Source organism: Podarcis gaigeae (genome assembly GCF_964106915.1).
Source record: "Podarcis gaigeae genome assembly, chromosome: 14".
In the NCBI taxonomy this organism is placed as follows: Eukaryota; Metazoa; Chordata; class Lepidosauria; order Squamata; family Lacertidae; genus Podarcis; species Podarcis gaigeae.
This window is the reverse complement of record NC_139690.1, coordinates 35,364,551-35,379,158: the sequence shown is the minus strand read 5'-3', so window position 1 is coordinate 35,379,158 and position 14,608 is coordinate 35,364,551. Positions and strand designations below refer to the sequence as shown.

At 46.4% G+C, this 14,608-nt stretch overlaps 1 protein-coding gene across 3 annotated transcripts in view; it reads left to right on the top strand.

The window, feature by feature from the left end:
- Positions 1-1,233: 1,233 nt before the first annotated feature.
- The window catches only part of FBXL16 (F-box and leucine rich repeat protein 16), an 80,872-nt gene continuing 67,497 nt past the window's right edge, over positions 1,234-14,608 (top strand). The window contains exons 1-2 of one of the 3 annotated variants that reach the window (XM_083710940.1): positions 1,234-1,343; positions 10,351-10,613. The gene's annotated coding sequence lies outside the window, so the exon portion shown is untranslated. Of the gene's footprint in view, positions 1,344-9,677; positions 9,771-9,908; positions 10,006-10,350; positions 10,614-14,608 lie in introns of those variants that run through there. The other 2 variants (XM_083710938.1, XM_083710939.1) reach the window with 2 other exon arrangements.

Sequence of the window (14,608 nt, the reverse complement as noted above, 5' to 3'; positions counted from 1 at the left end):
CCAATGTAACATTTAGCTCCGAGGCAAGAGAGGCCTGTAATGTACAAGTCTGCACCCCACATCTATGGTGTGTCTTTGTCTGAGTGTGAGAGAAAAGGGGGTCATGAATTATTGTTTTTATTTTTATTTATTTGGCAGCAATTATACCACTTAAACATCAATACCTCTTAGTAGTTTACACAAAACAATATAAAATATACATTAGGCATTCCAATAAAATCAGATGTGAAAATCAAGTTAACCTATTATTGTCGTCCCCCCCCAAAATGCAGGAATAAAATCAAAATTACATGTCTGAGTGGGCCAAAACAAAAAGAAGGTTTTAGTAGGCACAGAAAACAATACCATGAATGTGCTATTCCAGCTGCATGGGGAGAATATTCTCCCTTTCAGGGCCCAAGATTCTTGTTGGAGACAACACCGAAGGGAAGTTTTTTATTAAATATTACTCCAGTGATATTATATGCCTTTGCGGATAAGCAAATTGTACTCAGGAAGTCCTGGAGGATGTTGGCACTGTACCAAAGACAATGCAGACTTTAAACATATTTGGTGGGATTGCAAAGTGGCTAGAAAATATTGGCAAACTATATTAGAACACATAAAAGCAATTATAGGATATGAGAGATGAATGAATCCATTATTAAATCTATTAGGGCATGTCAGGAATGATGTGGGAGAGAAACATACCGTTCTTGTGGAAAGGTGATGGTAATGGTAGAAATTTTACTTGCCAAAAGATTTGAAAGGATGAAAATAATGCCAGCCATAAATGAGTAGGCATATTATGCTTCTGAATAAAATATCTTTTTAAAGACATTTCCGGTCTAAGTTGTGTACATTGGGGAAAATATTCAGAACTTTGGCAATCTTTCATCCTATATTAGAACAGGATAAGCCAATGGAATATTTAAGGCACCAAGTCCTTATAGGGTGGTAGAGTAGACCCATTTAAATTAATGGACCTGTCTTTTATGTATTTGTTTCCTGCATTTATATCCCACTTTTTTCTCTCCAAGGAGCTCAAAGTGACATAAATGGTTTTCCCGCTTCTCATTTAATCCCCACAACAACCCTGTGAGGTAGGTGAGACTGGGAGGCAGTGCCTTGCCCATGGTCACCCAGTGAGCTTCATGGCCAAGTGGGGATTTGAACCCTGGTCTCCCAGGTCCCCATCTGACACCATACTGGCTCTTAGTCATGTTTATTAATTTCAGTGGGTCTACCCTGAGTAAAACATAGCTGAATGACACCCATAGCATTGAAAGGATCTCAAAAGTAGTCCAATCCCCTGTGGATGTATGTTCATTATTTAAGAACATAAGAACTGGAACTCCAGTCAGGTATGAACAGAGGAGAGGCACAAAGACCTTCTCTCTGTGAGCACAGTGGCAGATGTGGTGGGTGCATTTCCCTATATCGATGGCACAGCTGATGGGGAGGGGGTTATGTCCACACATTTTGCAGCCCTGTCCCTTTTTTTCTTCTCTTTTAGATTTGGCGGCCATTTTGTCACACACCATGGCAGCCATTTTGTGTTCTGCCGCACCCCCATGGCAGCCATTTTGTGACTGGCATCCTCAGCACTTTATCAGAAATCCAGATGTGCCTACAGGCCCTCAAAGGCTGGCAACCTCTGCTAACTAGCAGCCACCTCTATTTCCTGTAGCTGGAAATCCCACCAGTTAACTACATGTTACGGGCGAGGCATTTGTTTGTTTGCCTGCCCAGAATGCACCATCAGCCCTACCATTAGGCTGAGTGGGGCAGCCGCCTCAGGCAGCAAATCCCTGGGGGCAGGAAAGTAGGCCCCCCCATTCCCCTCAGAGACCCCGAAGCTAACTTGTACCCTCTAAGCCAGCTTTTCTCAACCTGTGGGTCCCCAGATGTTGTTGAACTACAACTCCCATCACCCCTAGATAGCAAGGCCAGAGCACAGGGATGATGGGAGTTGTAGTCCAACAACATTTGGGGACCCACAGGTTGAGAACCGCTGTGAGTCTAAGCTATTTGGCCATTCCTAGATGCAGCAGCAGGTGCTGTTCCTTCGCCAGTACTGAAGTGAGATTCTGCTCCCACTTGGAAGGTGACAGCTCCATCTTGCCCTTGCCCTTAAGCAGCAAAAATGTTTGGGGTCGCCCCTGGTTTCTCTGGAAGAAGCCAGGAGGAGGAAGAACATCTTCTATGCCTGCAGAAAGACCCAGGTTCAATCCCCGGGATTGAAAACCCTTTCTGAAATTCCGGAAGGTTGCTGCCAGTGATTGACAACAATACTGAACTAGATCAACCAAGGGCCTTGCTCAGTATAGGGAGCTTTCAGGTAGGGTCAGAGCTCAATGGCAGGACACCTGATTTGTATGCAGAAGGTTCAAGATTCAACCCCTGCCATTCTCAGGTGAGGATATCCCAAGTCTGAATCCCTGAGAGACACTGTCATCACCATGCATTTAAAGCATGCCACGTGCACATTTGAAGCACATGACTTCACCCCAAAAATCTTGGAAACCGTAGTTTATAAAGAGGGTTGGGGGTTATAGCCCTGGGAGGGGGGAAACTACAGTTCCCACAATTCTTTTGGGGGAAGTCAGGTGCTTTAAATGTGCCTTGAATTGGCTCTATGGCGTGGACCTGCCATCATCATTGACAATCCTGAGCTAAATGGACCTATGGTCTGGCTCATTATAAGGCAGCTTCCGAAGAGGAACTTTCAGTTTCATGCTTCTGGGAGCCTGGGGCAAAGATTCCACTTGTCCCACAAATGAGGCACATAAGCTGGCTTGCAACTAAGTACGAAGTATGTGTTGCTAACAGAGAGAGAGAGAGAGAGAGAGAGAGAGAACAAAATACCTAGCAAGCCTATTCTCCAACAGCAAAGAGAGCTATCTATTGATTTGCGGGAATACCAAAAATAACTTTAAACTCTCCACCCAGAGCTGTGAAAAAAAAAAAAAATCTCATATATATATATATATATATCTCCATCCTATTGCTAGGAGACCGTGGTTACTGGGAGGCAGGCATTGCTAGGCGACACCGGTTGCCGTGGTGACAGCTGGGAGCCTGAGTCATCTGCAGTGCAGTCTATCTTGGGTAGGAGCTGGCCAAACGGTGACTGAGCGCCTGCTGAGAGGTTTCACACCCCCTGCTCTGTTTATGTTTGTTTCCGGCAGGGTGGGAGGAGGGAGCGGTGGAGATTTGGGCTCGGGAAGAATCAGGCTTTTTATAAAACATTCAATATGCAGAAGGACATTATATCTATTTCAATTGCTGTGGAGAGTAGGGAAGGCAACGTTTTTGTGTGTATTACCCTGAGCACCGTGGAAGTGTATTTCTGCAAGAAGGATAGGGGAAAGAGAGAGAGAGAGAGAGAAATCCTCCCATGTCATCCGGTGCATGAATGAAACATAAACCTTAGTCCTAAGTGTTTGGACTCTACCACTTCAGGTGGCAGGTGGGGACTGCACACCACGGAGTGCTCCTCCACACCATAAAATGAAGAAAATTAGCATGTCAGGGGGAAAATCAGGCTCGCTCCCTGAAGTGCTGGTTTTCTACATGAAGGGGATTCCTCCCCCCCCCACAGAGTATTTAGTGACATGTGCCCCACAGAAACATAGGAAGCTGCCTTATCACAGGAGCCAATTCATTGGCTCGTCTAACCGAGATCCTATTAACACCATAAATTTAAAGCACTATGATACCACTTTAAATAGTCATGGCTTCCCCCAAAGAATTTTGGGAGCTGTAATTTGTTAACGTTGCATAGCGTTATCAGGAGACCCCCCCCCCCCAATTCCTTCATGGTGTTACAATTCCTAGAGTTCCCTGTGAGGAGAGATTGATACGGTAACCACTCTGAGAACTGCAACCTGCAAGGGGAAAAGGAATCTCCTAACAACTCTCAGCACCTTTAACAAACTAAAGCTCCCAGAATTCTTTGGGGGAAACCCTGACTGTTTAAAGTGGTATCATAGGGCTTTAAATGTATGGTGTGGATGTGGCCTTACTATCATCTACACTGACTGTCTGCTGCTCTTTAGGGTTTTAGGTAGGGAGTGTTCTCTGTTCACACCTGAAGATGCCACATGGGTTGAAACTTTTCTGCAGGGGGCAGGGGTGATACATGACCCTTTTCCATTCTTTTGGGCAGTGCTTAAGAGGCCTGTCTAAACATGACTCCTCTGCTGGCATTTCCTTCATCACCTGATGTCTAAACCCACCAACTGGGTTTGGAATTTATCTGTGGGCCAATATAGTTTTCCTACTGGGATCCCATTTTCTATCTCTGTCCTGCCTTGGCCAATTGGCACCATCCAAGACAAATCACATGATGTCTTTTGTAGGTCAGCTGGCTACCTGGTAAGACACCTGGTGCTCCCATAGGTTAGAATGGGTGAATTTGTCAATTCCAGTTTCCTCTCAGTTTGTCATTGGATAAGGCACTCTTTTGGGTAATTGTCTCCCAAGCCATTAGGGTGTTAGTTATGAGCACATAAAGTTATGAGTAGAGTCATTCCCTGGCAGTCAGTGCAGCAATGTTAAGACTGGTGACATTGGGCTGCCCCACTTACCAATCTAGCGGCTGCATTTGGATATCTGCCTCATCATATACCAAATGCTTGCCTGGCAGAGTCATCTGCATGAGGTCAGGATGAAATCATCAAAGGATGATCATGCAAACATGCAATTTTGATTTCCTATTGCAGAGGGTTTATTTCTGATTATTTCACATTTGAGTTGCTCACTGGTCTGCTTGGGGCCGGACTACCCAGGGACTATTTTAGGGGAAATTGCTTTGCAAGGATGTGCATATTAGTGTTCTGCTTGGGGAATGCTCCCCAAACCCATGTTTTAAAACCACCTCATTGGGAGCTAGGTTTGGGGCATAGCTGGGAGACTATTTCTCCTTCTATGAGATGAAACAAAAGGATGGATTTGGATATGGTGAAGCAATGGCGGCTAAGAAGTCTATATATCTGTATGCAATTTCTTTTGATATAACACATATTGTATACCATCTTCACTAATACATACATGTTCTCACACACTTTGCCCAAGTCTGTGCATTCACTCTTTTTCTTTTATTGGACACCTGGATGGAAACCTTGGTGGCAAAATTCAGAGAAATGCAAATTTCAAAATGAAGGCTGAATTTCAGATCAGACAGATTCACCTTTCAAGGCTGGATTTCTCCGGACTACCCCTCATGCATAGCTCTTAGTGGCTTCCGTTAAGTTCTGTGGGAAAAAGTTTAATGGGCTACTGCAAGCTGAGGGAGCAAGCCAGGCCCAGGAACAGTTTGTACCCTTCATTGAGAGGCGGGTGCAAGAGGGCAGAAAGCAACCCTTCCTGGGAAGCTCCCTGTATAGTTTTTAGGGTTTCACCCATGTCCCTCCGCTGCTGTTGCCATGACACCTTCTCCCTTCAGCTAAAATACCCCACCGGGGTGGAGCTGGGGGGGGGGAGAGAAGGAGTCGCACTGCTCATAAATTAAGGATGCAGCAGGGGATGGGAGGAGGAAGCAGAAGTCGTGTTTATCTGCCAAGGGACGCCATATCCTCCTTGCCACCGAATGCGAGAGTCAGTAAAAGGTTCTTTCCCCAGCTGCCACTGGGACCGGCCTGTCCCCGGGGCCTGTGAATGGCTGATGAAACCCAGGATAGGGCCTGCAGGGATGGCGGCCGCCTCTGCCTCCCCCTCCTCCTTGGTTATTTAAAAGGCAGGTCAGGTTTCTCAATCTGGCAGGCGTGCAAAATGCTAAGGGGGGGGGGGGCTGGCGGAGAGGAAGAGGGAGACTGCAGCTCTTAAAATAGAAACATTTCCTCCCTCCTTTCTCTCTCTAACACACACACACACACACACACACTCCCTGCATATTAGCCGACCCTTTCTCTAGACAGATTTTCCCTTCCACTTTTTTCACCTACCTCCCCCCCCCCCGCCTCGCCCGCCTTAGGTTCAAGATGGTTCTTCTTCCTCACTGTCCTTTTATCACTCAGCGACTGGGCTGGATTAATCATTATGCTAAGTAACCTACAGAGCAGGGCTCCCACCTAATTAGGGTCCCTGCCAGGATCTGATTACAGGCATTCCAACTGTCTGCCCTTGTTTACTAGGGGACAGATCGAGTTTTCTGGTACCTGCTCCTGTGTGTGCGTGTGTGTGTGTGTGTGTGTGTGTGTGTCTGCATGATCTTGGGGGTCCTGCACAAAAATGTAAGCAGATACATACGTCAACCAGAATTCTTTAGGCTTCATTCTCTCCCCCCCCCCCAATCTTTTAGATCAGGGATGAGGAACCTGTGGCCTTCCAGGTGTCACTGGGCATCACACTGGACCATTGGCTAAGCTGGCTGGGGCTGATGGGAGATGCAAGTCCAGCAGCATCTGGAGGGACCATCTATAGTGCCCATCTCTATGGCAGGTGATGAATCTCTGCACTTTGACTCTAGCACACAGGCATCTGAAGCAAGGTACACATTGCCCCTCCTCCACCGCCACCCTCTATCAGTGCCTATCCCAACACTGGATGTGCCAAGCTTTTCCAAAAAAGTGCAACCTTACTCAGGTCCACTCTGAGGCAAAACATTCTGTTAAACAAGTGGGAGTCAGTGTGTGGCCGTGGCTGGACAGTCTGACTACAACCTGAGAGACCAGGGTTCAAATCCCCAAGAAGCATACTTGGTGACCTTGGGGCAGCCCCTGTCCCTGTTTCAGCCTAGCCTATCTAATAGGAATGCTGGGATAAAACAGAGAGCAAGGGGAATATACCACCTTGAGCTCCTTGGCGGAATATGCAATACAGTACCTCAAGGACTGCCTCTCTCCATATGCACCTACCTTGACCCTGAGATCATCCTCTGAGGCCCTTCCTTATGTGCCTCCTTTGTAAGAGGTGTGACAACATGAGAACAGGCCTTTTCTGCAGTGGCTCCCCATTAGTGGAATGCTCTCCCCAGGGAGGCTCACCTGATGCCTTCATTATACACCTTTAGGTGCCAAGCAAAAACGTTCCTCTTCAACCAGGCCTTTGACTGATTGACATCTTATACCCCTTTTAAATGTGTTTGTAGGAGGGGGTAGCAGGGAGGGGGTATGATTGGTTTGTGGGTTTTTTTCTTTTTGTTTTAATCATGTATTTTGTATTTTTATGTTGTGAACCACCCTGAGATTTGTGGACGAAGGGCAGTTTGCAAAAGTAATAAATGACAATAAAGGGAACTAAAGGGAACTAAAGCAAAAGGTTGCAGTGTGTGGAGTGTTCCTGTTCACTGTTCCAGTCAGACAACCATGGCCTCCCTTACAATACTGTTGATTTCTTCTACCCCTCCTCGCCCCACCCTTTGATTTTTCCATTTCCCCCTAGTAAATTAGCATTGTGTGCTCATTGGGTATGCTTAGTCTGTACTGAACTTTTTTTCTTTTTTAGCTGCTACCCATTTTGGATTCCCTCTCCCCTAAATATTTTTTGTACTTCTGAAAACCTTAGGGCTTCCTCAAGCCTGCTAACACCTCTCTCTGGTGCTTAAGTGGAGCTGTTTTGGCTACATAAGGAATGGCACTCACACCTTGAACTAGATGGATGACGTGGGTCTTGCAACACAGTGCACAGCTCTGAGTTCCAGACACACCACCCCAAGTAGTTCATACCCAGTGAGCATGCTCAACATTCACTGGCCTGGGTCCCGTTCCTCCTGAGTTGCCCACTCCATAATTTTTGCAATTTATGTAAACCTCAGAGGTTTCCCCCAACCACTCTATACATATTCTTTTTGTGTGGATTTTGACTGTATAATGAGACACAGAATACTGATATTAGTGTATTTGATGATACCCTTGCATTTAATACAGTGGTGCCTCGGGTTAAGTACTTAATTCGTTCTGGAGGTCCATACTTAACCTGAAACTGTTCTTAACCTGAAGCACCACTTTAGCTAATGGGGCCTCCTGCTGCTGCTGTGCCCCCGGAGCACGATTTCTGTTCTTATCCTGAAGCAAAGTTCTTAAGATGTAGCACTATTTCTGGGTTAGCGGAGTCTGTAACCTGAAGCTTATGTAACCTGAGGTACCACTGTAATAATAAACCCAAATACTGTTAAGCAATAGAGGCTGCTTCCATTAGGGTGAATGGGGCTCTGCTGGCCAGCTTTCTCCTCCTCTGTCTCCATGTTGTCCTTGTTGAACTCAGCAGGGAAGGGAGGAGGGGGACAAAACAAGAAGGAATTGTGTCATTGGCTCAGGCTCTGCCTGTTATTGGCTCCGGCTCCACCTGCAGTTGGGCTGCCTGCCTGCCTTTTGCCCTACCAGAGGTGGCCAACATGGTGCCCTCCGCATAATAATAACAACAATTTATTATTTATATGCTGCCCATCTGACTGAGTTCCCCCAGCCGCTCCGGGTGGCTTCCAACAAATTAAAACACAATACAAAACCACATGTGGTTGCACTCCGACTCGGCTCAGCCCCAGATGACCCCAATTCCCCTTGGGCAATGCCAGCATAGCCAATGATCAGGGATGCTGGACATTGCGTTTGAATAACTTCTGGAGGGCGACAGGTTCCCCAGCCCACCAGACCATTGTGTGGCTTCTCTTGTTTTGTACAGTAGGCTCTTGTGTGGTAGGATTCAGTAAAATAGTTTGCTAATATGTCACCTTCTCCCCCCCCCTTTACTTTCTGTGCTGGCGGTAGTTGCTGCTGCTTTGTGGAACATCAATAACCATTCAGAAACATGCTGCTCAGGGAACATGTGGATGGGGGAACATGGATATTAATTTCGTTCCTAATTCCCCCTCAAAAAAAAAAAATTAAAACGTGGTGATTAGGGATGAGGGAGAAATTGGATTCAGTTCACATTTTAGGTAAACCTACCTAATTTGCACTTTCTGGATCAGTACACAAACCCATGCTTTGAAATTTGCACCTTGCTGCATTTTGCACCATGGTTCTCTAGTCAAGAAATGTGGACAAAAATGCATGCACTTAGAATCATAGAGTTGTAATCGAGTTGGAAGGGACCCTGAGGGTCATCTACTCCAACCCCTTGCAATGCAGGAATGAGCAGCTGTCCCAATACGGGACCGAACCTTCAACCTTGGGGTCATCAGCACCTCGCTCTAACCAACTGAGCTTTGGGTAAAGTGTATCTAGAAATGCATCTGTTGGGGAAAGCAGCATACCAAAATGCATTATATAAGGAGGGATTTGCTTTGCCTTTTCTCAGATTGTAGAAATTGTGTATATTGGACAAAATAGAATACAAATATATGTATATTAGTGGAAATTCACACTACTGCTGAATTTTCATGAGGACTTTTGTTTGTTTTTTTAATTGCAAACAAATGTGGAAATGAGGAGAACTAAAATGAGAAACTGAAAGAAACTGAAATGGACATATTTTCCCATCCCTAGCGGCGATGAATGGGGCCGTGGGGAGGAGAGGTTTGATTTGAATCTTGGAAGTTAGAAACTCTCTTGAAACACCCTGGGCCTGGCCTTCAGAGCTGCTGGCCATACCTTGGCACTGCAAGTCTTAGGATCGGAATGTAAATTGGTTTAAGTCCAGGCTCAACTGGGTTGTTGATGGGGCTATAAAAAGCCTCTTGACAGCCCTATTATAAACCATACACACTAATCCCCTATCCATCATTTCATCCCTCCCCTCCCTTCCGAGCTTGCAGATATAGATATATACGGTTTGCAATAGATCTCTTGCAAACCCAACCCCACTTGATCGACCTAAACTGTAAAAATAATCCAAATCAAAACAAGGTAAGGCCGTAAAGGAGGAGAGTGGGGAGCCCTTGTATTTATTCACAGCGAGCGGTTGTTGTAATCTCTTTAGGATCCAAGCCAGGAGGGGTGTGTGTATCTCTCTGTGTGTGTGAGTGAGTGTGCAGGGGGGGGGGGGAGAGAGAGAGAGATGGGACTCACCGGCCTGCAGTCATGCATTATTGATAATAACAGCCATGCCTCTTTAACTGGCTTTGCTCTACGACACTTGAGGGTGCGTGCATGAACATGCCTGCAAGCGGGTGTGTGTGCATGTGAGTGTGTGTTGAGGGAGGGAAACAGGCAGAGAGAAAGAGAGAGAACCAACGCCAGCATCTTTCATTCCCTGCATTCTGGATAACCATCTCTTGATTTTTGCTGGGGGGGGGAGAGGAGGAGAGAAAAGAAGGGGACGCCTATTTTCCCATCGCTGCCACCTCTTCTGCAGCTCCATTCATCCTGATCTGGTGGGATGCATCTCCCCGAGTATTCCCCCCCCCCCCGCCAGGTTGTTGTTGTTAGTATTATTCTCTCTCTCCCCCCTCCCTCTGTCTCCCATCTCCATTTCTGAAAACAACAGAGACCAGCCGTGGATTCTCCTCTGAGCAGCCTGGAAGCAGGAGGTTTGTGCGCTGGAGGAGAGGGGAGAAGGAAGAAGGTTCCCTGGCTGAGGTTCTCCATCAGGCTGGATTGGAAAACAAGGGAGATTTCGACTCCTCTTTGCTGTCCCCCCACCACCACCTCTGGCATCCCTCCATCCGGTCCCTGATGCTTCTCTTCCTTACATGAAAAGGCCGTTGGTGTGCGGAAGGCATGGCATGAGCTAAAACGACTCTCCTGGAGGTAAGCATGCTGCATCTGTGTATTTAATCCTTTACAGCACAAATATCTCCCTCTCTCTCTCTCACGCTTGCACACACACTCTCCCTCCCTCCCTCCCTCCCTCCCTCTCCCCTGAATACCTTCCCACCAGGTATTGATGTCTGTAGGACGGCATCCCACCCAGAGGGTTTTTCTTGCATTTGCACCACCAAGGGAGAGACATCCAGGGGCTGTAATTACATCCCTCCTCAATGAAGATCAGAGCATCTCAAAGCCAGTGTTACATAAGGACAAACCTCCTTGCTTTGCTTAACAGGGATCCGACTCTGTGTTTCTATCTTCTCCAGCAGATACTCTAATATAGACTGGCAGCCTAGGTGGTGGTTGTTTTTAGATTGGGGGGGGATTTGACCCTTCCTGCTCAAACACCCCCCTCCCCCAGTTTTGGTTTGCTGCATTGAATGGAAATTTTAGTGGATTGCTACCAAGGCGATCTCATCGAGAGGCTGGGTGTTGAGTGGGGCACACTGTTGTTGTTGTTGTCATTCTTTTTCGGGGAGCGGGGGTGTGTGTGTTGCTGCTGTTGTGATTCATGGATTTGGGGGGTGTCTTTGATGGCGCCATTTCCTGATCCCCATCTGGGCTGGCCGAGAGGATGTGGCGGTGAGATGGTTGATTTTTGGGCCCCACGTGGATCTCTTAGTTTGGAAAGAAGGTAGACTGGGCGAAAGAAAACAGGGCGAGCCTGACCTGACTGTTTTGGATTTTGCTTCTCTGCCCAGTGGAAAGAAAAGAGGGCCCTGCTGTTTGGTCTCTTGCCTTCCATCCTGGTTGAAAAAATGGTTTGTTTGTTTTTTAAAGAAAGAAATAATAATAACAACGCAGGAATTTTTGTTTGATGTCGTACATCCACTTCTGTGTGGGTCTTGAGAGTCCACTGCTAGGAACACTTGCCTGGGAGTAAGCTCCACTGAACTCGTCAAGAATTATTTCCATGCACAGATTTGGTCTGCATAAATTTAATTTTCTGGACCTTCCCCCCCCCTACCTATGCTTTCCCCCTAAGAACCTCTGGTACAAAAATAAAAATAAAAAACAGGTTGACTGGCGCAGAACAAGAAATGACCCAGGAAAGTGTCACCTGTTACATTTTTTTCAGGGTTCTGTAGTTAAAGGCACACCAGAAGGGTTGGGGTTTTTTTAATTTAAAAAGTGCCAGCACTATCAAAAGCTCCCTTTCCCCTTTCCCATATATACATACACACACACACACACACACACACACACACACACACACACACAAAAAGAGCAAATGGTCTTCTTGGGGGGTTCTGCCTAGAGACTGCCAAGAGCTGAGATTTGGAATGGCACTGTAGTGATCAGCAGCCATAGAGGAGACACCAATGGCAGATTTCAGCAGGATGCTGTTTGGCTTGCCTGTTATTGTTTCAAAATGCAGTGGATTTATTTTTGGGTTGGTGATGCGAGGGCTGTGAAAGATATCTCTGCAGCTTTCTTCCCATGCTTAAGAGAGTGGTCTGTGGCTAGCTGGAGAGCTTCTCTTTTCTCGTTGAATTTGGGGCTTGGTTTCTTTCTAAAATGACTATTTTGGAGGCTCCAACTTGTGTGCTCTGTCCTGAAAATCTTGATCCCTTGTTCCATGAGTGTGGCAGCTGGTGAGATGTGGTTCTCTCCCTACCCCTGTTAACAAGCAGTAGAGTTGCCAACTCTTTTTCTAGCCTCTGCTCCTGCACCTTTCCCAAATACCTGGAGCTGAGCCACAGATGTTGTCAGATGAACAGGTGTGTGTCCTTGCACTCCAAAAGCTTCACCTGCTGATATCTGCCCATGAAGCAGCTGTGAAAGGCAGAAGAACAGCCCAGGCCATTTTTATTTTCTGGTCAGTTGGAAATTCCAATGGTTGGTGAAAAATATCCTGGCATATGCCAGATGTGCTGCCCTCTCTGTTTGAGAACTGAATTCTGATATGAAAAGAGGGTTGTGGTGTAAACATTGTGAAGGTGTGTGAGAGAGCTGATAATAATTCAGTCTTAATTTAGCACTGAAAGACGCCGCAGTTGTTAACTAAACAGGGCTGGTAGTCGTGCAAGTTTAGCTGTGCTGATTCCCCATAATAACAGAAACAATGAGCAGATTATGGTGGGCTGTGTTCTTCACTGTTTCTGTTCTAAAAATGGCCATTCCCTGGTTAAATTGTGCCTGCTGCGTTGGAAATCCATAATCGCTAAGCCCAGACATGTGGGAGCTGGCTGTGGCTATTCTCAGTAGTGGCAAACAAAACATTTTGCATATGCTCAAAGAAACGATTTTCTGTGGGATCCATGCCTGCCATTAGAAAGATGGGCAAGGGGTCACCCAAGGTTCAGGTATGGAGAAGCCCTCAGCCAGGCTTTCATAATCTGGTTCCCTCCAGAGGTTTAGGGTGGCAGCTCCTGTCTGGGACTGATGAAACAATAGCCCCAAACATCCGGAGGGCATAAGAAGATCCCTGATGGATCAGGCCAATGCCCATCTAGTCCAGCATCCTGTTCTCGCAATGGCCAGCCAGATGCCTGTGGGGAAATTCTCAAGCAGGACCTGAGCATAATAACATTCTCCCCTCCTGTGGTTCCCAGCAACTGGTACTCAGAAGCATTGGTGCCTCTGACCACGGAGGCAGAACAGAGTCATCCTGGCTAGTAGCCATCAGTGACCTTCTCCTCTGTGAATTCGTCCAGTCTTCTTTTAAAACATCCAAGTTGATGGCCATCACTGCCTCCTGTAGTTGTATTGGGTTGTTAGTGGCGAAATCATCTGCAAAATTCCTGCTTCGCACACAGCTGTTTCCTCACTTGAAAAAAAGGGGGGGAGTTGTTAAAAGGTAGCAATGCTGGTACTGTGTGACTGTGTATCCTGAAATATTTCACAAATGAATATAGGAACGCTCTTGTGTCTATAAAAGGGCAGCCTCCTTATCATACCAAGGATTTTCATCCATTTGTATTGCCAGAGTAGCAGATGACAGATCCCTGCTCTGAGGACCTTCCAATTTAAATCAGGGTTGGGGGAACATTTGGCCCTCCAGATGTCGCTGAACTACAACTCCCATCATCCCTGGCCATTGACCATGCTTGCTAGGGTTGATGGGAGCTGTAGTTCAGCAACATCTGGAAGGCCTAATGTTCACCACACCTGGTCTAAACCAAGGAAAAGGAGGGAAGTGCAGCCAGAATAAATAGAGGAGGAATATCAGCTTGTTTCAATTGCATGTGCTGAGGTTTGGCTGCAGGCTAAGTTAGATGTGGGAAGTGGGAGGCTGTGCGAAAAGGTTCAAAGAGAAGGTGGCTCTTCAGGAGGGATCTGAAGGCCCAAGCCAACCATTCATTATACATGACTCTCATAAGAATGTAAGAAGAGCCTGCTGCATGGAGCTAATGGCACATCTAGCCCACCATCCTGGCTGCCCAGATGCTTGTGGGCAACCCTCAAGCAGGACTTGAGCACAAGAGCACAGCTGCCTCACCCAATAGTTTCCAGCAACTGATCATGAAGGAAGAACATAGCCATTGTTCCTAGCAGCCATTGATCAACTGATTCTTCAGGAATTTGTCTAATCCTATTTTAAAGCCATCCAAGTTGGTGGCCATATCATGGACCCTTGTGGCAGTGAGTTCCATAGTTTAACTATGCACTGCATGAAGAAGTACTTCCTTCCATCTACAGTGATTCACTTACTCCTTTTTTTTCTTTTGCTAATGCATAACTGACCACCCTACCTTCAAATGCTTCATGCAGGTACATTTTGGGGATCCCTTTCAGAAAATTTTAAATGGCACATATGCCAAAAGTTCTCCAGAATTTGTTCTGCACCCAAACACTGTTCTCTAGGCAATAAATAAAGAGGGTGGAGCGACTCTCCTAGATGAAAGCTTACAGCATTTGGAACTTTTTAGTTCATAGAAAAGATGAATAAAAGGCGACATGGTAGAAGTTTATGAAATTATACATGGCTTGGA